Source organism: Hoplias malabaricus, chromosome 16 (genome assembly GCF_029633855.1).
Source record: "Hoplias malabaricus isolate fHopMal1 chromosome 16, fHopMal1.hap1, whole genome shotgun sequence".
Taxonomy (NCBI): Eukaryota; Metazoa; Chordata; class Actinopteri; order Characiformes; family Erythrinidae; genus Hoplias; species Hoplias malabaricus.
Window position 1 is genome coordinate 4,423,229 of NC_089815.1, and position 27,926 is coordinate 4,451,154.

At 43.5% G+C, this 27,926-nt stretch overlaps 1 protein-coding gene across 1 annotated transcript in view; it reads left to right on the plus strand.

Moving 5' to 3' along the window:
• Positions 1–27,926, plus strand: part of eif4a3 (eukaryotic translation initiation factor 4A3) — a 244,192-nt gene that overhangs the window by 148,764 nt on the left and 67,502 nt on the right. The window lies entirely within an intron of this gene.

Sequence of the window (27,926 nt, forward strand, 5' to 3'; positions counted from 1 at the left end):
CGTTTTAATTACAGCAGACACGTAAAAGCTGTAGTATTGGAAATGCAGGCTGTAATAGCACATTTATAATTAAATCAAGCATCTTAAAAAGAGCTACTAGTCATCCCAGCATTTTATTTGTTAAGACAAGATGATATTCTGGTTAATATTTGTATGTACCTGTAGCTTAAGTCCGATAATTAAGCGAAAATATAATATCTGCCTACAGGCTTGTCCCAGCAGTGTTGCAGTAGATCAGTGTTTTACGCTGAATGTGAGCAGACAGACATTTTACACTCACTGGTTTCTTTTGGTGCGCTTTATTGAGTTTAACACTTCCATCAACAGCCTTTAACAAGCCCCAGAAAGCTCACACCTACTGCATACAGAACACACAAACTCCCTGGGGTGGAGTTACAAATACGGCTAAGCCATTCAAGGAGAGTGGGCACTAACATAGCAGCAAAATAACCGTCCTTGTAAAAAAACAAACAGACAAAAGAAACAACACAGGCACATGATGGGAGCCATTTTTCATGGAAATGTTTCTAGCATCATTAGCTCATGTGTGGGTTAAGGTGAAGACTATAATAAAATAAAGTACACTGGCCCACATCCCTGTGCACACCCTTAAAATGTTCTTTCTTAAATAAAAGTGGTCTTTAGGGAACCATGGACCTGTAAATGTCCAATCTTAAATGTTTAAGAATTTTTCCTTGGAACTAATTGGACCTATTAGAAAACTAAACTAATAGTGCTGTCTAATGCAAATCAGTACATCTAGATTCTGTCATGCAAAATACAAAAAAACAAAAAACCACACATATCTAGAGTATGGTGCAGCTTTTTAATGGTGTTGCTCATGTACATGACTCAAACTGGCTCCCACAAGAAACCCAAATGAGTCTCCAGCCTGGTTAATCCTACATTCCAGCCTCTTGCCAGGGCAACGTCACGCGGTTACAGCTGCACAGTCACACCTAGAGGTTGGCGATACTGCAAAAACATACTATCAGGACAGGTATCACAATATGTTGATACACAATATTTAATTTTTAGATGAAAATGAGAACATAAAATGTCCTGAGCAAAATGATAAATTATTTTTCAATAAAATCTAAACATTTTGCACAAAAGTTTGCTGTACAATGTCATATTTGCAATGCTTCTCTGTAGCGGTTGTCAAAACATTAAGGCCTATAACCGTCATCCCAACTTTGCGTAGGTGCATGCATTGCACAATATTAGATCTAGTTAAACAGGCCTAATGTTAGCTCTATCTGTGATGGATCATGATGCTGAACCACTGACTCTGCATATTGTTTTAACAAAACTGTTCATAAAAGCGATACACTATTGCCATAATTTCCACCTCTATTCCAACACGTGCTTTTTACACCGAATAAGGGCAGTGAGCACCATCACACACCGAGCAACCCCTTTAACTGTGTTCATCAAAACAAGTAGCTGCAACAGAGTAGAGGCAATCAAACTTCCTTCCCATGTTGAATTGTGGAGGTGGGGTTAGTGACAATCACCGTGGGTAAATAATTTATCTCCAGGCGAAAGGACTTTGCTCAGACTTGAGTTGACTCACGTTGGCCAGGCCCATGTGATTCAGGCGAAAAAATGCAACTGAAGCTGGAGGAGGAGACGGAAAGCCCCATAATCAAAGGCGAGTCTGGACCACGTCAGCTGAACGCTTCCCTTATCGTTTGTTTTTAAGAGCACCCAGTCATATCTGACTCAAAGCTTTACCAACTCTGCCAAATATATGTCTCTGTTGTGATGTGGTGGAAAATGCATCAAATGAGTCATTATGAACCAGACCAGGGAGGGGGAAAATGGTTAACAGCAGCCAAACGACAGGGGCAAAAACGCTATAGATGTAGTCGCACATATGTGACAACATATCCATGATGGCGGTGCTATTTGTGTCCCATTTACAAGTCTATTTACAAATCTAAGTACTATTAGAATTACCCTGAATGGTTTTTGTTCCCCAGTCATCCACAGTTAGTTTCTAATAATACACAACACATTTTTAAAGAGTTACTAAGGCTAATATGTTTAAAAAGCCAAATAAAACACCAACAGCCCCTAACAGTAGAATCACCCTGGTATGCAGTAACGTTATGTCAATGTTTTGCTGTTAAATTTACTAACAGATTAAAAACGAAAGGATTTTGAGGTAAAAGTCAAGCACTGTCCAGGACAAGAGGGTCACCAGTGTTAGATAATCCTCACTTTTGGCTTAAATTATCAAGCTTAGTGAGAAAATAAAATCCTGCTTTGTGAAATTCCCCAGCCTGGAACACAATGCTGAGTGTTGGCCAGGGCGGATTTGATGAGAGAGAAAGAAAGCAGGAAGAAAAGAAGAGCGAGAGAGAGAGAGAGAAAGAGAAAAAGAAGTGGGGCATGTTTTTGCAGGCTCTCATGACGGCGTTGGAAACGAGGAAGTGAGATATGGAGTCACGTAGGCTCGACTCGCCCACACGGAGCTGAAAACAAACCCGAGCTCAGCTCCCCCCGCGGTGCTCAGGGCTGAGTTATGGCCAGCCCCCAGTCTCAGCTCACATGATGGAAGTGTAAAAGCCTCTTGTTTTGGCTGCAGTCGTCCTCGGAGCCCGTACTGTAAACCCTTTCACTGCGGTCTCCATGGCAACGCTTAAAGGGCCAGCGTCACATGTTTTTCTTGTGTCCTGTTTTCTCTCCTGAGGTTCATTTGTAATGTTCGTGCTTTTTCGAACTAAGAACAGCTTTGGCGCGTTTGTACTTGGCCAAATTTCTAATAATAAAACAGACCGTTGCTTCCCCCCCCCCTTCATTAAGCAGTTCAGTCTGAAACACGCTACGACTTCAGAGTAAATGGAATTGGGTTAAACTGCTGTTCTATGAATAGATGGGTATAATGGATATACAGTACTGTGCAAATAGTATGCTTCCTTATGGATCCCCAAAAGTACCTTTCTTGTCTAATCATTCATTTTATTTATATACGTTTGTTGGTGATTCAATTAAATAAAGCATGACTCAATGGAAGTATGCAGTTTGCTTTTGAGACAACTCTGGTAAATCTGACTTCTGCAACAGACTAAAAACAACAACAAAATGGGCCCTATATAAGGAAGCAGCTGCGTTCTTTCATGAGTCATTGGAGTGGTTTTATTAAGATGTAGGAGATAAGGTTGCAGGGTAAATATCGCTGAGTAAGTGGGAGCTGTGTGTGATCATCAAACCACCCTCTTACACCAGCACTGCACCATGCTGCTCTAGTTTCATGGTGAACATTATCAGCCACAGCTGACTTAGTCAAACTGCCTGTGTGTGCGCGTGTGTCTGTGTAAAGCAGCATTACGACATGCAACAACCTTCCGGCTCAAATGTGCTAGTCAGCAACACACACAAGAGAGAGAAAGAGAGAGAGAGAGAGAGAGAGAATGCCACATCAGTGAACAATGCACTTCAATTTAGTACAGCTACAGGCTGAGAGTCAAATGAGAGCAGTGCTTTGCATACAATTTGAACCCCATGATCAAATGTTTCACTGTTTAGGCAAATACAGAGGGAGGAATAAGGAGAACATCAGCTCACGACATTTTAAACCAAATTATGTTGCTATTAATACTATTATTAATACTGTAGTACACAATGTGACCTAATGATTCTGCTTTTTCATTTGTAGTAACAACCAATAATGCATATCGCTTGAAAAAAAATGATATATCAACAGTAGTCAACAGTGATCTCAGACACCATTTTCTGAAATGAAAAACAAACATGTTCCATTAGCCACCACAGTGCTGTAATCCCTTCTGGTGGCAGTTGTGATTTAAGCACACAACTACGGCCATGTTTCCTCTAGCAAAGACCTTTACACAGGCTTTCCCCTCCTGACGTGCCAGTGCATCTGCGAGGGTAACCCCCCTGGTAAGACTGCTAAGTGGAGCGGGTAAGCCTGCTAAGTGGAGCGGGAACATCCTTAACACATCACGTCTCGTCGTGAATAAACTGAACCAGCCATTATTATATTGAACAACTGTTTTCCCTCAGACAAATGTACGCTGTGGATTCTCAGTACCTTATTTCTATTTCTCCCTATACAGTCATTTATTGGTTATTCAAAATAAAATATACACTTTGTGTCATTATATTTTGACAGTAATTAAATTATCAATAATCACTATCTGTAGCAAGAGTTGTAGTTATGTATAAAATGTTAAAATGCTAAAATGTTAGCTAGCTAGCAGGCTAATCTACATATAACATGTAACAAAAATGGTTCAGAAAAAAAAGTAAACAAATTAAAGGCCAAATGCTGCCTATGTGAACAGCTCACTCAGTATTGACACACAGGCTGTGTACAGCCTGCTTACCCAGATTTGAGCGAAGGCCTGGCTCACAGGCATGTGGTCTGCTGGTGAGAGGATTAAGATGGCTCCTATCTGAGGCACTGCTTCAGCTGACCATGTGAAAGCAGTGTTATACAAATTGGCAATGACACAAGCTTTGGAAGGGCTTCTTCCAAAGAGATTTTCTGAATTTTTTTAGATAGCACATGGAACAAAATGCTCAACAAGGGGTGCTATTCAGTGCTTCACAACAGTAATACTGTGTGCCCTTGTTTTTTTTTTCTTCAGGTGAAAACACCACATCAAAGACCTAGTTACTCTGAAACCTGCTGGTTGTGATCACCTGATATGTCTACTGAAAAGACTGTGTGGCCATTTGAAACAAAACAAATGCCCTGGAAACCAGTCTTGTGCATGTATCATTGGCCTAATAGTTAAAGAAACAGGACTGGAACCAGAAAGTCACAGAATTTCCTCACAAGAGAACATACCATTTTACTGCACCATGTGAAATTCCATACTTTGCAGGTCACATTAAAATAAATAAATAAATAAATATATGTAAGGGCGGCACGGTAGCGCAGCAGGTAGTGCCGCAGTCACACAGCTCCAGGGGCCTGGAGGTTGTGGGTTCGATTCCCGCTCCGGGTGACTGTCTGTGAGGAGTGTGGTGTGTTCTCCCTGTGTCTGTGTGGGTTTCCTCCGGGTGCTCCGGTTTCCTCCCACAGTCCAAAAACACACGTTAGTAGGTGGATTGGCGACTCAAAAGTGTCCGTAGGTGTGTCTGTGTTGCCCTGTGCAAAGCAGGAACACACCCTGGAGGAGGGGCGGCAATCCTTCACAGGGCAACACATACTCACACATTCACTCACACCTATGGACACTTTTGAGTCGTCAATTCATCTACCAACATGTGTTTTTGGACCGTGGGAGGAAACCGGAGCACCAGGAGGAAACCCACGCAGACACAGGGAGAACACACCAAACTCCTCACAGACAGACACCCAGTGCTGGACTTGAACCCACAAACTCCAGGTCCCTGGAGCTGTGTGACTGCAACACTACGTGCTGCACCACCGTGCCGCTCTACAATCGAATTGTTCATTACAACGTTCCGCCTGTGTTCTCTATTTGAGCGTGTTAAAATATTCTCACTCAGAAAGTTTAAAAAGCAACATTTCAGGGGCAGCATAACGTCTGCACCTTTACGTCTCTTCCTCAATCCCTGCCATTCTCACTAATGGATAAACCCACAAAGGAAATAGCAGCACGGCCTTTTTTTGGAGGACCACTTCATTCAAGGCTCCATGCTTTACTATGCGTCAGCCCCTCAGGAGGCTTCCTGGAATTGTTGGCCAGACAAACAGTTTGCACACACGGCTTGACAGCCGCTGTGTCTATCTGGCTTAGCTGATTCACATGGGAGGAAGTCAACAAATCCAAAGCTGGGGTTGGGGGATGGGGCAAGGGATAGGATAATGGGGTCAGATATTGACCAGAACATCGTCCAATCATCTCACCCAAACATGAGCAGTGTTATACCAGCCACATTCCCACTGTATTTAGTCCCGTTATGGTTTACTTCCATGCCTTAGGTTTATTAGATAGTAAAGCAGCTTAGGCATAGTTTTCAATGAAGTGTGTATGAGATTTCTTATACTGGCCACACATTGCCAAATTTTATAGTATTGAGTGTACAGGTAGAATTCTGGCTTCAAAATGGCCGCTGCTACTATTTGTATTTGCTGTGCTGTTGTTGGATGTCTGTACATTTTTATAGATAACAGTATACAGTGCAGTGTTAAAAACACAAACACACTGGTTTAAGTATATATATCAGCTTGACACCGTCTGATTTAGGTATGACTAGTGACTATAGGCTTCTGTTATGTGTTAACCACGTTAGCATAACCGCTTCAGTCATGAAAACTGCTCAGTCAGCTAGTGCTGCAGTAAAGGAAATTGTGTAAATCAAACATGACATGTTTACTGACTACATCTTGTGCATTATATTTTTGGCCAAAGCTGTTGAGAACTGAATGTCTGGGCTTTTATCGAAAGAACCCCTGAAATAAGTTATAAGCTTTGAAATGAGTAATCGTATCTGAGCAGGTGTGTCATGGGACTAGAAGAAGCAGGTATAGAAACGCCTGCACCGCTTTCACTCTTTCACTCTGTGGCTTGGGAAAAACTTGCACTGCATTGCTTTAATAATTGAACAAATTGCTTTGTAGCACTCGCTTTGATGTGTTAAAGCCTTTTAATTTTTAAACAGCACATATTTTTAATTAAGCATTCTGAACATGGCACATGGCTTAATGCCAGAGTGCAACTTGCAGAAGATGAAAATAATACAAATTGTCTGAAGCATTTTTCTTTCCGTCTACTGCAGGTGACTCAAGGGCAGTTTGTCAAACAAATGCAGACTTGGAAGATCATGTGAAAAAATAACGGCAGTGTTCCAGTCCTGTATGAAATGTCTTAAATTATTATAAGTATTTTAAGAATTCAAATAAATTTAACATGTATTTTCATGTGTATACTTTAAAAATGCGCAATGCAGTACATTATTAATCACAGACTTTTTTAATTAGTTGGCTAAAGTTATATATTCAGCTTCCAAGCAGTAATGTAATCCATCTGAATTCAGCAAGAAAAAAGGCCCTCCCATCTTCAACATACATCATCAGTGGGTTTTCCTTGTTTTCAAATGGGAAATTCTCATTCTCAACACTATTGTGGCAGTACTGTAGCTGGTGTTTAACCAGTGTGCCTCTCTAAAGTGTTTGAATCCTCTGTAGTATCATATACATTACATTTTCTGGAACATGCAGCTTTTCATATAGCGATAACAAAATATTCTGCTTTTTAAATGACAATATACACAAGACAATCTGATTAACAGTGATTATCTACACAAACTACTATGTGAATTGTCTAAAATCCCTTAAGTTTTCAGTCTATTCCTTTTTTATTTGTCAATATGCTTTCAGTTTTGTTTGTGCTGTATGGGAACGTTGTAATAAAAACCGCAGAGACAGATTGCACACATTTGCTCGATTTGTAGTTGGTAATCTCAACCTGAGGGGAATCATGCAATAGAGGAGAGTAAAATATAGCATCAGATATCCGTGATGTAATCGGCTGAAGAGGGCCTCTTGGCCCAGTGTGAGTCACTGCTCTGGTCGGTCTGCTGTTGCACAGGAAAGTGTGACTATGGCAACAGCGGCCTTATCAGGATGGCCTGGGTGACTAACCTCTTCCTGTTTACAGCGTTTATGGTTGCTTTCACTGTTCAGCTCTGCAGGCCTCCAGCAGAGTGAAGCAAGCACACACACACACACACACACACACACACACGAACACAGACCACAGAGTGTAAGGCAGGGAGTCCGGGGTCATTTCCGCAGAGTGTGAAAATAAAGTATAAAGTGCTGCTACACACTTACCACACAAAGTCCTTCCTTGCGCTAATGCGCCACTGTTTTATTTGCCCACTCAGAGTGAATGACCAGGGAGCCGACCGCGGTGATTTAAGGTGATTGGAAAGCATGCTGCTCCGTTCTGGCCCCCGCTGAGTGTGCAGGCTTTAAATCGTAGCAGCACCTCCTTCGCCGAAGGACAGGGGCGAAAAAAAAAATTCTCCTGTCCCAGTGAGGAGAACATGGAGGATATACGGCCACTGGTGGAACATGAAGTCCCCGCAAAACAGATAAATACTGAAACAGATGCAGGACATGTGCTTTAACTACAGAAATTAATCTGTGCCACTAGAATACTCCTGGGTTGTTTTGTTTTTACACTACACTGCATTTAGATTCATGCTAGGAATGATATGGGAATTGTGGGCTTATGCTAATATTATACACAAGCACAATATGGCCGACGAGTTTTGTGGATATTCTTTGTAGTGAGTGAATTCATCTACATTAAGGACTCCCTGTTGTGGCCTCCGATGTCACCATGACCATGAGCTAGTCAAGCCCTCCCACACTGGGCGCTGGAGCAGTGGGAATGTGCTCTCTGGAGTGGAGGAGCTCCATCCAATAACTTTGAGAGGATTTGGAGTGATGCATGTGATCCAGAAATAACCATATAATATCCAACATCAACCTTCCTGTCGCTGTTGTGGCTAATAACCTGGAAATAATCTTTTCTGCTAGACAGCTAGTGGAAAAAAGCCCACACCAAAAATACATCATTAAAATGGGGGTTTCCGAGTTTTTAAACCAGGAAGTTGTGCTTTAGGCGCTAGTGCAGCACTGCTGTACAACGTGAGAAGTCATATTTAGAACAGTTGTAGCTGTGGTTAAGTTTTGTTTTTTGGCCACAGAGTCCCTTGCCAGTCAAGGGTTTTTTTTTGAGAGAGAGAGAGAGGTGTTACGACTCATTATGATGCAGGCAAGCAATGGTTGCAGATTCTTTTTTATTGGGGTTCAAGGATGAGTCGGGCATTTTCAATCTGGCACTCTCTGAAAAGTCATACACGGGAACATTCAGAATGTCTGGGATGGGCGTACCCAAACACCCACCACCCACCACCTCCACCATCCAGCACTACCAATGAGCATTTAAGAGATGAAAAGACAGATAGGCCCATAAAGTGGTTTATTTAAGGGGGTGTAGAAGAGTTTTGGATGAGGAGGAGGTGATATCACATAAAATGTCAGTCTCTCTCTCTCTCCCTCTCTGGCTCTTTTACCCTCATCCTCCACAACCCCCCCACCCCCCCACAAAAAAATTTAATCCTCTTTGCAGGCCTGGAAAGGAGAACGGCAGGCTGCCAAGGCAAAAGGCTGCTGGGAAAAGAGGGAAGCTGCCAAGCGGGCCTATGTCGCCGCCGCCGTTAGAGAAGCACACATTCTTTGTTCTTGGACCTGGTGTTCTGCCATGGGCCTCATTTTAGCTTCAGCATTATGGTTGCCCTGGACGCTAGCCAAACTTCTGAAAGATCCCTACCTTTCTCACTTTTCTGCTTCTGCCCCCCTCCCTCCACAATTCCTTTCTCTGTTTCTCTCTCGCTTGCTTTCCCTCACTCCCTCACACTCTCTCTCTCTCACTTGCTCCCTTATTCATCAGCCATTTACGGCTCAATGCCAAACACTCAGCAGTTGCCATGGCAGCCTGAAAGAGCGGAACATTGGAGACGGCACTGCAAAATGAGTCATTCCTGGACCCAGATGTGCCACATCTGCAGCAGAGAGAAAGAGAGAGAGAGAGCAGACAGCAAAAACAGCCAAGCGCAGGCGACAGCACCCCACCCCACAACTACTGCAACAAAACCACCACAATGACATTGGGAAAAAAAATCAACAACACAACACAAAATACAGCAGACGTATTGCTAAATGCGCCAAGGCCGAACGTGAAAATGAGAGCAAAAGCTAGTCTGGGTTTGTGTAGCAAGACTCTGCAAGACACGGGGGTGTTTCTCCAAGGCAAAGGCCACAAGCGGTTCCTACCAGTTCTGTGAAAAGCACACATACGATTTCATGTGTTATCTAAATACAGTCAAGCAAGTCTTCCCTAGGTGAGGCCTTCAGGAGCTGAACAGAAGGACTACCACGTAACATCATTCACTGAACACATGCATTTGTTGTGAACAGGAATTCAAACACTGGCCCAGCAGATTGTGTACATGCCAAAAACTTCATTAAGTATTTGAACAAGGAATGAAAGAGCGCTGGAATGAGAAATAAGAGTGTGTTTTAACGCTGGAGCTGTATTTTTCCTGACACTTAACTTTAACTCTCTCCAGTGCAAGCTCAAAATGTCTGGGAGGAAGGTGGTAAAGTCATCAATGAAACCTCAGCTGAACTGAACTCATTTTTGCTCTCATTTCTCTCTCTCTCTGTCCCCCACCTCCCAACCTCCCCATCTCTTTCACTCTTTCTGAAGAGAAAAACTGCTGTCTTTGTTTCTGATCGTTTCCCCCGGTTCCCCGTCCTCTCAGCAGTCTCACAATGCAGGTAACTGACATGAGCAGTTTTCACATGGCCTCCAAAAATAACACGGGCACAGCAAAGTTCACTGTGATGTAACTAAGCCCCAGAGCAAGAGCCGGTGAATAATGACAGCTTATGTAATGTCCAGACAGCCTCCCTCCCGCTCTCTATCTCTCTCTTGCTCTCTCTCTCTTTCTCTCTCTCACATCAAATGTTGACGTGCCTCGTTGTAAGGTTCCTCTGTGTTTGTTTTGATGCCTGCGGAGGGATGGACTGTTCTAAAAAGCAGCTGTGTCATATTGGATAGCAGCTAGAAGCTTTTACAACTAATGTGTTGGGCCTCATCACTGGGTTAGCGTTTGCAAGAGACTATGTTCGTCTCGCTCAGATATTCTTTGGCATTTGAATTCTCACGCTGTGTGCTCCATCTGAGGACATTTCCATCAGCATTTGGCGCTTCTGGTACTTTCTGAATATAGCCTTTAACAGCTTTCAGGAACTAGGATTGCGTAATATATATATTTAGCCATTGCTGATTCTACTTGTTAGGTTGGTTTCTACTTACACAGTTCTAGTTGAATGTGGAAGACTAGCGCATGCTTCCACCAGCCACTGTGTGTTTGAACTGTTGAACATCATTGGACAGCTCGACGTGCTTGGAGGAGGGCATTAATTACCATTAATTTATGCATTCATTCATTGTCTGTAACCACTTTCCAGTTCAGGGTTGTGGTGGATCCAGAGCCTACCTGGAATCACCGGGCGCAAGGCAGGAACACACCCTGGAGGGGGCGCCAGTCCTTCACAGGGCGGCACACACACGCACCTACTCACACTTTTGAGTCGCTAATCCACCCACCAACTTGTGTGTTTTTGGACTCTGGGAGGAAACCGGAGCACCCGGAGGAAACCCACACAGACACAGGGAGAACACACCACACTCCTCACAGACAGTCACCCAGAGGAAACCCACGCAGACACAGGGAGAACACACCACACTCGTCACAGACAGTCACCCAGAGGAAACCCACGCAGACACAGAGAGAACACACCACACTCCTCACAGACATTCACCCAGAGGAAACCCACGCAGACACAGGGAGAACACACCATACTCCTCACAGACAGTCACCCAGAGGAAACCCACGCAGACACAGAGAGAACACACCACACTCCTCACAGAGCCCAGGACCCTGGAGTTGTGTGACAGTGACACTACCTGTTGTGTGACCATGCCACCCTTCGTTAATTAGCAAAAAACGAGTTAGGGAGATGGCATGAGCTTTGACCACTGTGGCCACACCCACCTACCTACAGACTAGAAACTGACCGAGGCCAGTTATCCTATCTTGGGCTTATAGACACGGGTGGCTGTGGCAGCGTCACAATAATTTCCTTTTCTTAGCTCTGGACGAATATTTTAACAAATGAGTTACAAAGTTGATTTGCATACTGCAGCTTCCTAAAACACCCGAATCTAGAGCCATTGCCACAATAGCGATTTTCAGTTGATATACTGCACAGCTCTACTGGGAGCCATGTCAACACTAATCCCTGCCTGCTAACTGAACTGCGGCTTTGCATTCATTTCTCCAGTCACTGGCTGCAGCCTCTGGAATTCTGCATGGAAAGCCAGCAATGAAGCTCCTTCTTTCGTTGTGCGTGCCATTATCTTTTCTGCTTTTTCTTTCCTTTGTGTGGTTTGGATGATGGGCTCGTAAAAACAAACCCCCATTTATGAGTACTTGTGTCGTGAAAACCTCAGCGCGATATATAACTCCAATGAATCAGCTTTTCGCGTCCAAGTATCTGGAGCTGTTTCCTGTCGTTCTGCGCAAATGAAGCTCTTCGTGAGACACTGCTCAGAGCGACCGCAGAACGTTTCCCCAAGCTTTTTATCAGTTCCATTTATTGGGACCAGATGGAAAAGATCCTTACAATGTTCTTTCTTTCTATCTGTCTCTCACTTTGTCATGGTGCCAGCCATTTGCATGGTTTATCTTCACTTCATCTGGGTTCCGTCTTCCTTGAGCCACAATGGGCAGGCCGAAAAATGTCCGTCTCCCTTTTCTTTAATTTTTTTTTTGGTCATTTTGGTCAACCATTGAGAACTTGTGTGACCTGAAATGTCCCAATACACTTCTCATATTACTCAAGAAAGAATGTGGCTGGGTTTTCGTGACTGCGCAAATCTGCAGTTCTTTTTCTTACTGTAACTTTACCCTGAGAAGCGTAGCGGGCCGAGTGTTTAAGGCGCTCCCCGGGGAGCAGCCGGTTGAGAGTGGGTTTGAAGGTGCTTATGCTGCGCTGTATTGTCCTGTCAGGATTGAGAGTGATGGCCTAGAATTAAAGGCCTGGATGAGCAGATTTGAGAGCCAGTTGGACCTGTCAGTCTGCTGCGGTCACTCTGTAACCGTGGCCACCTGGACATGTTGGTGCTACATTACCATTTGGATGTGTGGAAATGCTACCACATGCTGCTATTTTATTCAGTTGTAACTTATACAATAATAATTAACCATTTGTCATTCCATTGTATAATTATCATAAACCAGACACTGGAGAGTTATCTCCTTTGACACATTTTGTCGTTTTTCAGCTTCGTATAATTGGTTTAATAAATATGAATTGCAACTAATTTAGAATCATTTATGGATGTGCAGGTTTGATTCCCGCTCCGGGTGACTGTGAGGAGTGTGGTGTGTTCTCCCTGTGTCTGCGTGGGTTTCCTCCGGGTGACTGTCTGTGAGGAGTGTGGTGTGTTCTCCCTGTGTCTGCGTGGGTTTCCTCTGGGTGACTGTCTGTGAGGAGTGTGGTGTGTTCTCTCTGTGTCTGCGTGGGTTTCCTCCGGGTGACTGTCTGTGAGGAGTGTGGTGTGTTCTCTCTGTGTCTGCGTGGGTTTCCTCCGAGTGACTGTCTGTGAGGAGTGTGGTGTGTTCTCCCTGTGTCTGCGTGGGTTTCCTCCGGGTGACTGTCTGTGAGGAGTGTGGTGTGTTCTCTCTGTGTATGCGTGGGTTTCCTCCGGGTGCTCCGGTTTCCTCCCACAGTCCAAAAACACACGTTGGTAGGTGGATTGGCGACTCAAAAGTGTCCGTAGGTGTGAGTGTGTGTTGCCCTGTGAAGGACTGGCGCCCCCTCCAGGGTGTATTCCTGCCTTGCGCCCAGTGATTCCAGGTAGGCTCTGGACCCACCGCGACCCTGAACTGGAAAGCGCTTACAGATATATATATGTGTGTTATTTTTTATTTCCAATACTATTCCTATTCATGTGGTCTAATATTTTTCAGACTAACGTATATCTTAGAACTGGAAATGAAACAGATGAGGGTGTTGACTTACTTTTGCACTGTACTTTTATCCTATCTGCTAGAGCTCTGTGTTCTGGCCTGTAATTCACTTTTGGCTGAAGCTGCACTATCAGAGTTTCCTTGTTAGCTATTATCTATTGGTTTATCTATCTCACACACATACTAAACACACACACACGCACACACATACACACTTGCACACATACACACTTACACGCATGGACACACATTGCCAGAAGCAGGGAGCAGAGTACACTAGGTGCCCTTGACGAGACAGATAAGCTGGAGTAATATGATTACACGTCCCACATTGTGCAACCCATGACTCACAGCTCTACTTAACAGCTGTGATGGGGTCAGTGTGGCCAGGGAGAAGCCATTGCTGTTTGCAGGTCAGCATGTGTGTGTGCGTGCCTGTGTGTGTGTGTGCGCCTAGGCTATTCATATGCCTGGACATGTGTGTAGGCCACAGTGTGTAAAAGAGATGACTTTTCCATGCTTGATTCTGCTGAAATAGCTGGAATCCTCCGGCTAGCAAACCAACACAGGTTTGCATTTGCATCTCCAGCCAGGAATGTACAGTAATCACACACCCTCACACACTCACACACAAAATGAAAGCGCTCATTCAGAGTAGGCATAATCACCTTTTCAGAGTTTAGAAAACAAAGGCGCATGGTAAACAAAAAGATTAGCGACCGTCGCTAGCCCCTGCTCTCGATGCTGCTCTCCTGTCCTGTAATAGCTGCGCAGTGCTAACGGAAGCCAGAAGATTAGGCAAGCAGTGATTGGCTCGGAAAACTGGCTCTTATTGGAACATTACATCATCATAAAGTCCAGGGAGAACATCCACTGAAGCTGAGTGGCCACACACACGCCTCTGTCTCCAAACAACCGAGAACTGGACCCTGTCCCCTGGAGCAGCGATATCTCCAGCGGATCTGCGCTAACCTTTCCTCATTACAGCCGTTAAACATTAACCAGTTCTTATCACCGTTTCTGGGTAACTGCAGCACAGCGTCAAAGATTTATCAGCACAGTACTTTGAATGGCCCACACCACCACACTTGTTTGGGGATGAACATTCAGGACTTTGGAATTGGTTTTTCTGTTATATAAAATCTGTTTAGCTGCTAATACACGCAGACATTTATTGTAATGGCATTCAGATAGTTCATGGTGTACTCACAAAGAATACAGGCACAAGAATTACATATGAGTCATTCCCTCTACAGAGAACATGCTTCTACACATGCTTCTATCTGAATACATTATCACTATTTATTTTCTGAATTGAACTGGAAAATTATGACTAATTATTACACAAATTTTCTTTATATATTATAAACAGTAATGATACCATATTTAATTTTGATCCCCACAGAGAAAGTTCCCTTTCATTTGGAAACTGAACAAATACTGTAATCATGGGGCACAGTGGTGCAACAGGTCACAGAGTCCTGGGGTTGTGGTTGAAGTCCTGCTCCAGGTCACTGTCTGGGAAGAGTTTGGTGTGTTCTCCCTGTGTCCTTGTGGGTTTTCTCCAGGTGCCCCAGTTTCCTCCAACAGTCTAAAAACCCACATTTATAGGTGGAATGGCTACTCAAAAGTAATGGAGGTACTGCCGCCTTATCCAGTGATTCCAGGTAGGCTCCGGACCCACTGCGACCCTGAACCCTGATGATGAATGAATTAATGTAATCATGTCCATCAAATGACAAGGGAATTCCAGCTTAAGTTACATTTTCACAAAGTATAGATGAAGAGTAAAGGACCATTACTTGTTCCATTAACTCCCATTCAAAGCAGAGAACGTTTTTTCCCTGTAAATCTGCCATTTGGGGCTATGAGATTCAGTCCTGATAGTGGTTATATAAATACTGTAAATGGTGAATCCACACGTGTATTTTTTTTCTCTAGGTAGTTACAGATGGCTTCTTTTTTTCTGTTTTGTCCTTTGGACGGTGCTGGAGGTCGTGGGCCTTGTTGCACTGTGTAAGGCACGTGTTTGTTGCCAAAGCGTTGAGCTCACAATGTGTGTGTGTGTCCTTGTGTGTGTTTGTGTGTGGGACAATGGTCAGAGCTGGAGGTAGATCAGCCTGGCTGAGCGGACGGTCACTATCAGCGGTCACACACTTTCCCTGGGGCACTCTGACCTTGTTTTAACACAAAGATATCAGCCCTCAGTCTGACAAGTGTTCAATGACAACAGGAGTGGATTATTTATGGACTGTTCAGGTGATACTGCTGCACATGATTATGTTTCAAAAGACAATAAAAGTCAGAGCCGCGGGATTTCACAATGTGGGATAGGACCAAAACAAGGAAGTGGCTGGGTGTTGTTTGGGAATAAAGACGGTAAATGTCTGGGTTACAAACATGTGTATAAATCTGGTATAAAGGGCCATATGGAATGAATACTTCTACAGTTACAGAAAGTAATATACTTCCATGGAGCCAATGCGCCTACAAACAAGAATACGGCTTTTTATTAAGTGGAAACATCTTAAATATAGACAATATATTACATAATTCTCATGTTACTGATGTAAAAATGCGTATATATTATATATTAGTCTTGCTTTAAATGACTTTTATAAATATATCATTCATTCAGAGAGAACACACCACACTCCTCACAGACATTCACCCGGAGGAAACCCACGCAGACACAGGGAGAACACACCACACTCCTCACAGACAGTCACCCGGAGGAAACCCACGCAGACACAGGGAGAACACACCTAACTCCTTACAGACAGTCACCCGGAGGAAACCCACACAGACACAGGGAGAACACACTACACTCCTCACAGACAGTCACCCGGAGAAAACCCATACATTTTTTTATAAGTTATAAAAGGTATAAGTATAAATGTATGTCATTTCTGCATTGTATAACACACAAACACACACACACATTCCGAAATAGATTCTATGCTCCCATGCGAGGCTGTAATTACTGAAGTGCTTCTCATTCCCATTCCTAAAACCCCCAAAAATGTGTTTTGGAATCCCGAGTGAAATTAGACGACTCCTCTCCAGAAACCGCTGTAATGGGCTCCAATCAGAATCGAGCCAGCAGTTCAGAAACAAGCTTCATTTCCTCTTTTCCCATGCAGCTTTCCTCGTTACTCAGAGAGCACAGTCAGCCACCGCTTTAGTTTTGGCTTCTTACTTACCCCAAAAGCAAGTTTACTGCCATTTAAAGATATTATCTTCATGCGAGCTTCCACAGGAGTTGGCACTGGTAGAATTTAGTCAAATTCCTGCCATGTTTCAGAAAAAGGCTACAGATCAAATCTCAGTGTAGAAAGGATGATAAAACAAATGTAAAAACCTAACGGCTGTAAATACATAGGGACTGTGTATTATTCATTATTTAATAACTATTCACACCTATGTTTACATGTTAGAATCAAACAAATACAATACCTTGGTGGTCCCACATGCCCACGACTGAGGAATAACATTGGACTGTTATACAGTGGACTGACAACACAGACCCTAAAAATGTTATTTGATTTTTATTTATTTGTTGTGTTTGGCGCCATTTTGTAATCTTTGATGGATTCGGGGGTAGAGAGGGAATTACAAACTCCAAAATAATAACTTTACAAGAGAAGGAACATTTAAAATGGTGGTCTCTGACTTTTGCACATCATTATAACAACACGAATATTTATGTAAATTTAATTTAAAAAGTTGTGTGTATTGTAGAATTTTACTGACCGGTTATGTTTGTTGCTTCCTGTATAGGGTTGTTTTATTTTAGCTTATGGACCCAACTGACTGTGCAGGGAGTCTGAAAGGTTTCCTTTGTGTGTGTCTGTGGGATATGGGAATGTGAATGTGAATGAATGGCAGCGACAGGTTAAACAAATGAGCTTGTGGCCTGATCACAGAGGGGGCGTGGTTATCTCACAGATGGGGCGGGGCCAGAGCGGGAAATACACAGCACAGCCCCAGGCCTCGCTGACTCAGCCATTCTGCTCGGCTTATTTCAATCAGTCTATTTAAACAGAGCCATGCAGAGTAAGTACGCACACACACACACTCTCTCTCTCACACACACACACACACACACAAAATAGCCCAGAGGTGCGTCAGAGCTTACACAGCTGACAGGTCTGAAACATGGCTGTCAGGACCGCAGGAAGCTTAGCGTGGAGAGGAAAATGGAGACGTAGAACGGCGTGTGAAAGTTTGAACACTACTGGTCGAATGACATTCTTTTTGTAAGATTTTCTTGCACATTTTATGCCAATTTTCGGAATCATTTAAGTCAACATACAGGAGGGAATGTTATGTACATGTGCACCTCTGAAGATATGTTCGCATTGTTCTCAATTTTTCATAGTAAAGTCGATTAAATGAGACGGAGATGAAGCGGGGAGGGGTTCGTTCAACAACATTGACCAAAGTCAGAGATAACCTCGTGGTTTAAGGATGAAAGAAAGGCAGGACAAAAGATCCTTTCACCCCCTCCCTCCCCTCTTCCGCCCAGCAACCAGAGCCTACCAGTAAGCGAGGTCAAAGTTCAAACAAGCACCCTGGCCCCTCCTCCTCCCCCTCTGGTTAATATTTGAGGTTGTGTTGAGGCATGCGTCCAGATGTCTCCTCTCATCCCGCCTGATTCATTTTTCTCTTTTAAGGTATTGCGCAGCAGGAGCTTGGGGCAGGACTGACCTAGATTAGAAGAGGAATGAAGCCCCCACGGGGCCCACAGCGGGGGGAGGGGGAGGATGAGACGTGACAGGGCCATGCAAGCCTTTCAGAAAGCCCCTTTAAGCCTTTCCGAAAAGGAATAGAGCAAAGCGGCCCAGTTCCAGTCGTTCCAGTGACGTCTCGTATGCGACACTGTAGTACAAAGGGTGTGTCTAAATTCCTAGTAAAGCGCTTTCTCCCTGTTGTGTAGGAAGCCGTGTAGTTAAGCAGCGTTTTAACCAACGTTAGATGTTATAAAACACGATTGAGTCACTGTAGTTACACAGTGATTAAATCAGGGATCATTCTCACCTCCTGTTAATACAGCGTGAGTAGAAATATTCTGTAAGAGGATTCCTACAACTCAATGCAATAAAACAAGATGGCTGTTCAGTTGAAACAAAAGCCTGAGCTGGCAGAGCTAGCTAGCATGCTAATCTACATACCCTCAAGCTATCAAAAATGACCCAACACACCAAAATAAATAAAAATCAAGTAACATTTGATGATTCCATGTGGTGCCTTTTTTGTCAGCTCACTGTAGGTGTTATAATACAGGGACAGAATAGAATCCAGTGTTGATGTCAAGTCAAATCAATAATCTTTCTTTTCATTCCTCTATGTTCAAAATGTTTGACCACCCAAATAACACATCCCTGCTGTTAGCATTAGTGTTGCCACCAGCCCTGGTTTTCCTGGTTGTCTGTCCCAGAAAATCAATCGCCCTTCTTGGGACACATATTGTCTTGGTTTTTCATGAAACGCACTTCCATTCACATATTCATTCACCTTTAAATAAACATATGTTCTGCTGTTGCATCAGTGTTCTCTCCCCCGTACCTACATAGGCATGGTGTGCTGGTCTGTGTTGCTGTAGCAAGACGGGTGCTTTTATTTGATTGGTTGTTAGACAGCTAGGGTTAGTCTCTAACCTCTACCCCGTCAAGTTGTAAACCACCCCCCACTTAAGATGTGGCAACCCTAGTTAAGATACAGATGACACAATATACTTTTATTTGGATTCCATCGCAACACATTTCCTGGTCGATAACTTGAAAGGTGCGGTTTCATTTGACCGAAGAACAAGAGGCTGAAAATGAAGAAGTGAGGAACAGGATGCCATGCGAGACATAGACAAACCAAAGCAGCAACAAAAGAAATGAGGTAAGGCAGGAAGAGAACGACCTCAACATGGCTCTGTAAAAATGAAAAAAGAGGAAGATGGCTATAGTTGCATCTACATTTTAAATAAAAGCACTGAAGATTTCTTCTTGTTGTTATTATTGTTATTGCTATTAATATTGGATTCCCCCCCCCCCTTTTTAACATTTATCTTCTTCATCTTCGTGCAAGCCTTCCTTATTCGCTCTAAAGCTGACTTCCAGAATTTTGTCCTCTTTATTATTCCTCATTCTTTAAAGATTAGTTTAGTATATTGTCACAGTCCAAATTAAAAACGCGTATCTCCCAAAACAGTAACTTTATAGGAGAAGGAAAAGCCTTCTAAACTTTCAGTGGATGTGAAAGTAAAACAAAATTATACCAAGTAATTTTGGATCATTTCTATTGGTTCATTCAGCATGAAATTATTTACAGTGTTAAAGATAGCTGCTGTGTTCAAATAGTGTAGTAAGCTATAAATGAACAAAAATGGAGATACATGATGATGTACCCTGGTTGTCCTAAACAAGCTGGGAATAAAACCTCTTTTCCACTCTATAAAGTGCATGATTGCGATCCACTACACTGCCGTTAGTGTGTTGTGTCACTGCAGTTAGTCAGTGCAGATGTCTATAAGCTCTCTCTCTCTCTCTCTCTCTCTCTCTCTCTCTCTCTCTCTCTCTCTCTCTCTCTCTCTCTATGTATAATGTATTATGGCTGCAATGTCTACTTTTTTCATCTTTATCTGGTTCTGTCTGTGAATTAATCTCTCTCTCTCTCTCTCTCTCTCTCTCTCTCTCTCTCTCTCTCTCTCTCTCTCTGTGTGTGTGTCTGTGTGTACTCTATGATGGCTGTGATGTCTCCCAGTGGTTGGATGTGTCTGAATCAGGTTTGTTGAGGTCACCCATCTGCCCTGCACATAAAGACCCATTCTTACTGCAGCCGTTTGTGTCCACGCTTATCAGGAGGAAATGGCCAGCAGCCTTTCACATGAGACTCTGATACTGTCCGTGAAGCTTTTCTCTTCTTCCCCCTCACACAGATCAGCATGTCCTTTCTTCGCTCACCCCGCCCTGCCGTGTCCTTTCCCTTGCCAACAATGGACGCTTCTCTCCAGTCAAAAAAAAAAAGAAGAAGAAGAAGGAGAAGAAAAAAAAAAACGACAAACCCGATACTGTAGGCCAATCGCCCACAGAGGCAGGACACCAGATCTGGTGAGAGAAGAGGACCCACCACTTCACAGAGGATAGAATGACCGACATATTCACCAGCTCTGTGAGAGAGAGTGAGAGAGAGGTGAATAGAGAGGGAGAGGACATTGGAAGCGAAAGAGATAGGACCCATAGTCTCTCTATATGTTTGTCTGCTTTTGTAAATAACAACTGGTCCTACAGAGTCATAAAACCTGTTTGATGTAAATGAACAACCTAATTCTGTTTGAGATAAATGTATGATGATGTAAGTGTGTAGTTTGCACAGTGCTAATTATATTAGCTTCATTACATCATTAGAACATGCCTTAAGGGCAAGTCACACTGACTTTTGGCAGTGAATACCAGAGTGAGTACATTCTGCAAGCAAAGCTTTGCGACTTTGACAAAAAAATTCAAATCCTTGACCAACAGTGTATCCATAGCCCTTAACAGGTTATAAACAAACACAGAAAACAAGAAATCAGAGTTAAAAGTATGCATTAGCTGATACTTTCATTGTTTAGGCTTTTGTATTTAATAGCGACTTGCTAACTGCTATGTTAGCTATGTTGCTAATCTCTGCTAATCATTCTGCCACTCTGCCACAAGCTCAAAAAGTAAAGAGCTTATAACATTTTATGTGATATAACAAACATGCTTTGGCAGTCAGTTTGTCAACTGGTCCTCCTTGACAAAGCTAGGTCAATGACACATCCAGAAACTAGTGTCATATTTGATTAGCTTTCTACAAAGAGAAGCTGACATTGAAAACTGCAGTTATGGATTAGTGGGCTGACTCTCTGAACATTCAGCTCTGTGTATATTTGATAAGTCGACCTCTAAGGACTTCCCCTGATCTTTAACGTTGTAGAATGTTTCTGTCTACAACAGAGAGTTCAAACCAAGCCGGTGCCTCAGAAATAGAGCCATGTAGCATCTTTATGCCACGAGGGTGGGTGGTTATTGGAGCACTCGGGAATGAGATTTTGACCCTCTCTCTCTCTCTCTCACACACACACACACACACACAGCTGTGTGAAAAATAGAACAGGCATTTCAGTCACGCAAAGGTGAAGGCTCGGTCAGCCGTCTGTACCAGAGAATTTCACACATGCCGGTCAGACGATGAATCAGCGCCTCAGTGTTGGACACTACAGCGCATCCACTCATCAGCAGCTATCTACACATTCTCTACCTCAAATACAAACAGACACACACACACACACAGTTTCTAACAGTTACATGAAATTTCACCACAGTGTGTACAAAACCATAGCTTCAAAAGCTTGCCACACTGGTTGTCAAGGCTGGCCTAAGTTTAGCCCGTTCTGGCATTTTGACCACTCCAATGTAAGCCATTCCCTGCAGCTTTAACAAACCCAGTGAAGCCACTGGGTTTGAATGCTAATGCTAAAACTAGAAGCCACCCTGAGGTCTAGGGCTGCAATGATTAGTCAAAGAAAATAGGTTACTGAATAAATTATCCTGATATATATCAGTGGAATATTGTAGAGTGGGATATTTGTAGTAGCCTTTTTGGAAATCACAACCCATTTTTCTCATCAAGAGAAGCAGCTTAGAGGAGTTCATTTGTTTGAGGCTTGAGTTCCACTACTTGTAACTTCAGAAGTCTCTTCTGACTGAATGTAATAGAGCAAGGAGGCAGTAGAGCCTATGGTGTTTTGTTGTCATGAATAAAGAAACTGAGAGTGGCACAGTGGTGCAGCAGATGGTGTTGCAGTCACACGGCTCCTGGGACCTGGAGGTTGTGGGTTCGAGTCCCGCTTCGTGTGACTGTCTGTGAGGAGTGTGGTGTGTTCTCCCTGTGTCTGAATGGGTTTCCTCAGGGTGACTGTTTGTGAGGAGTGTGGTGTGTTCTCCCTGTGTCTGCGTGGGTTTCCTCCGGGTGACTGTCTGTGAGGAGTGTGGTGTGTTCTCCCTGTGTCTGCGTGGGTTTCCTCCGGGTGACTGTCTGTGAGGAGTGTGGTGTGTTCTCCCAGTGTCTGCGTGGGTTTCCTCCGGGTGACTGTCTGTGAGGGGTGTGGTGTGTTCTCCCTGTGTCTGCGTGGGTTTCCTCCGGGTGACTGTCTGTGAGGAGTGTGGTGTGTTCTCCCTGTGTCTGCGTGGGTTTCCTCCGGGTGACTGTCTGTGAGGAGTGTGGTGTGTTCTCCCTGTGTCTGCGTGGGTTTCCTCCGGGTGACTGTCTGTGAGGAGTGTGGTGTGTTCTCCCTGTGTCTGTGTGGTTTCCTCCAGGTGCCCCAGTTTCCTCCCACAGTCCAAAAACACACGTTGGTAGGTGGATTGGCGACTCAAAAGTGTCTGTAGGTGTGAGTGTGTGTGTTGCCCTGTGAAGGACTGGCGCCCCCTCCAGGGTGCATTGCTGCCTTGCGCCTAGTGATTCCAGGTAGGCTCTGAACCCATTGTGACCCTGAACTGGATAAGCGCTTACAGACAATGAATGAATGAATGAGGAAACTGAATGATGGTGGTGACAAATTGAACAGGCTTAATCATTACATAATTAAATACATGTAATGGTCAATAGGTTAATTAATTACAGAAATATTCAATGATATTTAAACCTTGAAGAGTCAGTGAAGAGCCTCTTTCTGTTCTATCTGAGGAAGAAAAGGAGCAATCTATTCTGCTTCGGATAACAAGAAGGTCGGCCATGTCCTTGTTTACGTTTTGGAGAAGTAACAACACTAAATCACACCATTGAGTCAAGTGAGGCGGGAGAAAACAGGGACACGCGCACACACATACAAACACACACACACACATACACATACACTCATAGTAGGTCAGATGGTAAGGGGAGTGGTTGAGAATGCTCAGTGGGATGAGATGGCGTGTGAGAAGAGAAAACAGAGAGAGAGGGAGAGAGAGAGAGAGAGAGAGAGATGCACACTGGCACTCCCATCTGCTGATGCTCTGTAGGGCCTCCGGCACTTTCCATTCAGTCTGCTGAGCCTGAGCTATCCCATCATGCCCTGCTCCACTGCACAGAGAGCTACTGTACATACACACACACACAAACACACACACACACACACACCCAGACATACCCACATTACTGCTGAATATACAAACATCCACTGCACTTCTGCTGCCTTTAATGACTTAGACTTTTCTATATTTTTGCACAAATTGCACGTTATTTGCACACATTAGTGTTACTATAAGAATTATTAGTGTCTCTCAGTAAATAGGACACACACACTTTAACACAGTTCTCCAGATTAAAGGGAATAAAACATTTCTGGCTTTCGTGTATAATTGCTCAGATCAGGCTTAGTCTACTCTGAGAAGAGAGCAGCTGTAGGACTGATCAGCAGATGAGGGGACACTTCAGAATACCACTGTTTTCTGTAAATTCTGCTTTAAACACTGCCTCCCTGGTGCACACTTCCATGATAGAGATAAATGTGTTGGTAGACACCACAGATTTAGTGATGCAGAAGTATGAGATAGTCCTTATATATGTACTTTCATTCATTCATTCATTCATTCATTCATTCATTGTCTGTAAGCGCTTATCCAGTTCAGGGTCGCGGTAGGTCCGGAGCATACCTGGAATCATAGGACGCAACGTGGGAATACGCACTGCAGGGGGCACCAGTCCTTCACAGGGCAACACACACACACTCACACCTACAGACACTTTTGAGTCGCCAATCCACCTACCAATGTGTGTTTTTGGGGGAGGAAACCCACGCAGACACAGAGAGAACACACCACACTCCTCACAGACAGTCACCCGGAGGAAACCCACGCAGACACAGAGAGAACACACCACACTCCTCACAGACAGTCACCCGGGGGAAACCCACGCAGACACGGGAAGAACACACCATACTCCTCACAGACAGTCACCCGGAGGAAACCCACACAGACACAGAGAGAACACACCACACTCCTCACAGACAGTCATCCGGAGGAAACCCACACAGACACAGGTAGAACACACCAACTCCTCACAGTCACCTGAATTTAGGGACTCGAATTTAGCTACATTTACTTTATAAACTTGAATTTTGTAAACAAATTTCATAAAGAAAAATTGCAAACTTTTGCAAAACATTGGCAGAATGGCATTTTGCAATACGGCCTACACACTCATGGCTATGTGACTGCACATGTGCTCTGAGCTCCACAGAGGAACGTCGTAGACCTGCTGACACAAGCAAACACTGCAGCCGGCCTGAAATGAGTGATTACTCATGGAAAACTCTGCTCTGCCTCACTCTGACCCAGCTATTGATGCACTTAACATATTTTCCTGTTACAGGCCCAGCCAGTCAATACACACACACACACACACACACACACACACACACACACACACACACACACACAAACACATACACACACACATACACACAGTCTTGTGGGGACATTGCGTACCCTTACATTAACTTCATGGTGACTTACTATATCCATAACGTCTAAGAGTCTAACCCATGTCCCCACAATTTAAGTGTGTAAACAGATTTTAGTCCCTAGAAAGTGAGATTTATCTGGACAACACATAACCTCAGAAGGAAGAGACACTGCATTTTTAAGTCTCCCTTTGTCACACACACAAAAGTGATAATGTGGGTGTATCTCAGTAATTAGTTACCTGCCTTGATGCCTGTGGCTTTCAGGCACCTGTGAATGTCAGAATCATTTGAACCAAAATCACACCTTATTTAACAGCTTTCTTTGTCCCTCTGCTTACACAGTGATTATATCAATTTAATGCTGCTAAAGATACTAGCATGCTAACACACACATGCTACACATTTAGGTATTTAGATGGCCTTGGCAAGGCTAGCTAGCAAGGTAATCCACAAATACCCTTCATTTGCCAAATACGACAGATTGGCTGAACACAATACATCCAAATAAAGGAACCACTGACACTATCTCATAATGCCTGTGTAGTATGCTCACTGTGTGTGTTCAGGCATATACTGTATTGTATATTGCTGTCTGACAAGTTTCTCTCACACTTGCCCTCAGAAAGCACCCTTTCTCTTGCTGGTTTGGTCACTGTTGACTTAGGAATGCATTGTTCTAGTGTTTATCAGTGTAGCTTTGGGGCTTAATGTGTCGTGAAATGCGATAGGCTACAATTACAGTGTCATCATAGCCATTGTCATGTTCACATCCAAGTGTATACACATTATGTGTCTAGTAATAGCCACAAACATTTCAAACAATACAATGTTTAATAAGATAATAAGATTTAAATATATATATAATAGCTTTTATTTGTGATTTCTGTAGTACAGTTTTTTATTGTTTTTATTCTCATTCTTGCATTCTCATTGCTCAATAGCAGCTCAACACAGAGACCACAGTGTCTTATACTATCTGACAAAAATGTTTTATTTGATAATAGTAATTTAAGTTGGTTTCTGTTCCCCAGTAGGGTCTAAAAATACGGAACAGCCATATATACTCATTACCAGTGAATTTGTCCACAGCACGAAAAAAAAAGATACACCATATATCCACAGCAGAGTTCCTCCTTTGCTTTATGTTGAACATTTGGCACAGTAATTTCTGCAGTGCCTTCACTTTGCTGACAAACCAAAATAAGTAATGATTCTGGCTGTGTTGTGCTCTCAGTTAAAGCCTGGTCACACGCCGACTTGTGAATGGTTTTTTCTGCATCAGAGTGCTACTCTGTAAACAGCCATTGCTCATTCTGTCTATCACCTTAGAACAGTGTGTTCAAGGCAAACCCTCACCAGAGCCAATGGAAAAAGCATTGAATGTAGGACCAGGGAAACTTAAAATTATCAGCAGCCAACACACATCAGCAGGGCTCTCAGGTTAGGTGTGTTTGGTCTGAAGTGTGCTTTTCTTAGTTTTACAATTAAGCTACAAGGCTAATGTAGCCGATAAGGAATGGAAACATCAGTTACAATCATGGATAATACGTCACACATAAGTCAACACTCATTACAAATGAGATTTAATACTGAACTACCACTACTACTGAAGTTATTTTGAAACTCATTTGTTCTGCTTTAGGTTCAACAGTCCTGACCAACACATGTCAAACCAGAAAGGATTTCCTTGCTAATACTTCTCCTTGCCAATGTTATTCTTTCCTATACCACTTTTGATCTAAGCTCCAACCCAGTGACATCATTGTTTTGTTCCAACAGGCAACCCCCTCTTGGCCCCAGTGTTTAACGTATGTTCCACAGCCGCCCATAACTGACCTCAAGTCGACCACAGCCGAAATGAGTCAGCCGTGGATGGCCCCAGCCCCTGAGGACCCCTCTAGCTCAGCCTTTGATGCCAATGTCAGCACCCAGCCGCGCTTATATTTGGAATCGGATAGCGAGACACACCCTCACTCTCTTGTCATTGAACCAGATCCATCCGCTGTGGTCAGATGGCAGAGCCGCGCCCCAGCAACTGCACCTCATTTCGGTTTCTGGAAATAAGATCAAGCATATATTGGGGAACTGCTAATCTTCCACCTGAAACTCCGGGTTTAATCCTGCAGTTGTCTTTATGAGTTTTCACATGACGTTCACATAAAACATTATGTTCATACGTTCCCAAACATTAACATACGTTCCCAAATTAAGTTTAGGATCAGGGTTTGGCTTCTTTTAAATTCCTATTACGTATACGAGGTACATAGAGAGATAACATATGAATGGATTTTAAAATTTGGCTCCTTTTAAACAAAGTCAAGTTAGAATTCGGTTGTATTTTCTCATTCGCTCGTTATTTAAATCAAATATAAAACACATTCATTCATTCATGACCCTTATCCAGTTCAGGGTCACGGTGGGTCCAGAGCCTACCTGGAATCATTGGGCGCAAGGCAGGAATACACCCTGGAGGGGGCGCCAGTCCTTCACAGGGCAACATAGACACATGGACCTATGGACACTTTTGAATCACCAATCCACCTACCAACTTGTGTTTTTGGACTGTGGGAGGAAACCGGAGCACCCGGAGGAAACCCACGCGGACACGGGGAGAACACACCAACTCCTCACAGACAGTCACCCGGAGCAGGAATCGAACCCACAACCTCCAGGCCCCTGGAGCTGTGTGACGCTACCTGCTGCGCCATCGTGCCGCCCAAATATAAAACACAGTACGTGATAAATATAGCACATATTACAAAACAACACACATATTTACACATATCAGCCATATCTTTATTTAAATAACAATGCTTGCAGAAACAGGTGCTCTTTGTAGTTCTGAAATTACAAAGTGGAAACCATCTGTTGCTCTGCATACTTTCCCCATTTCACC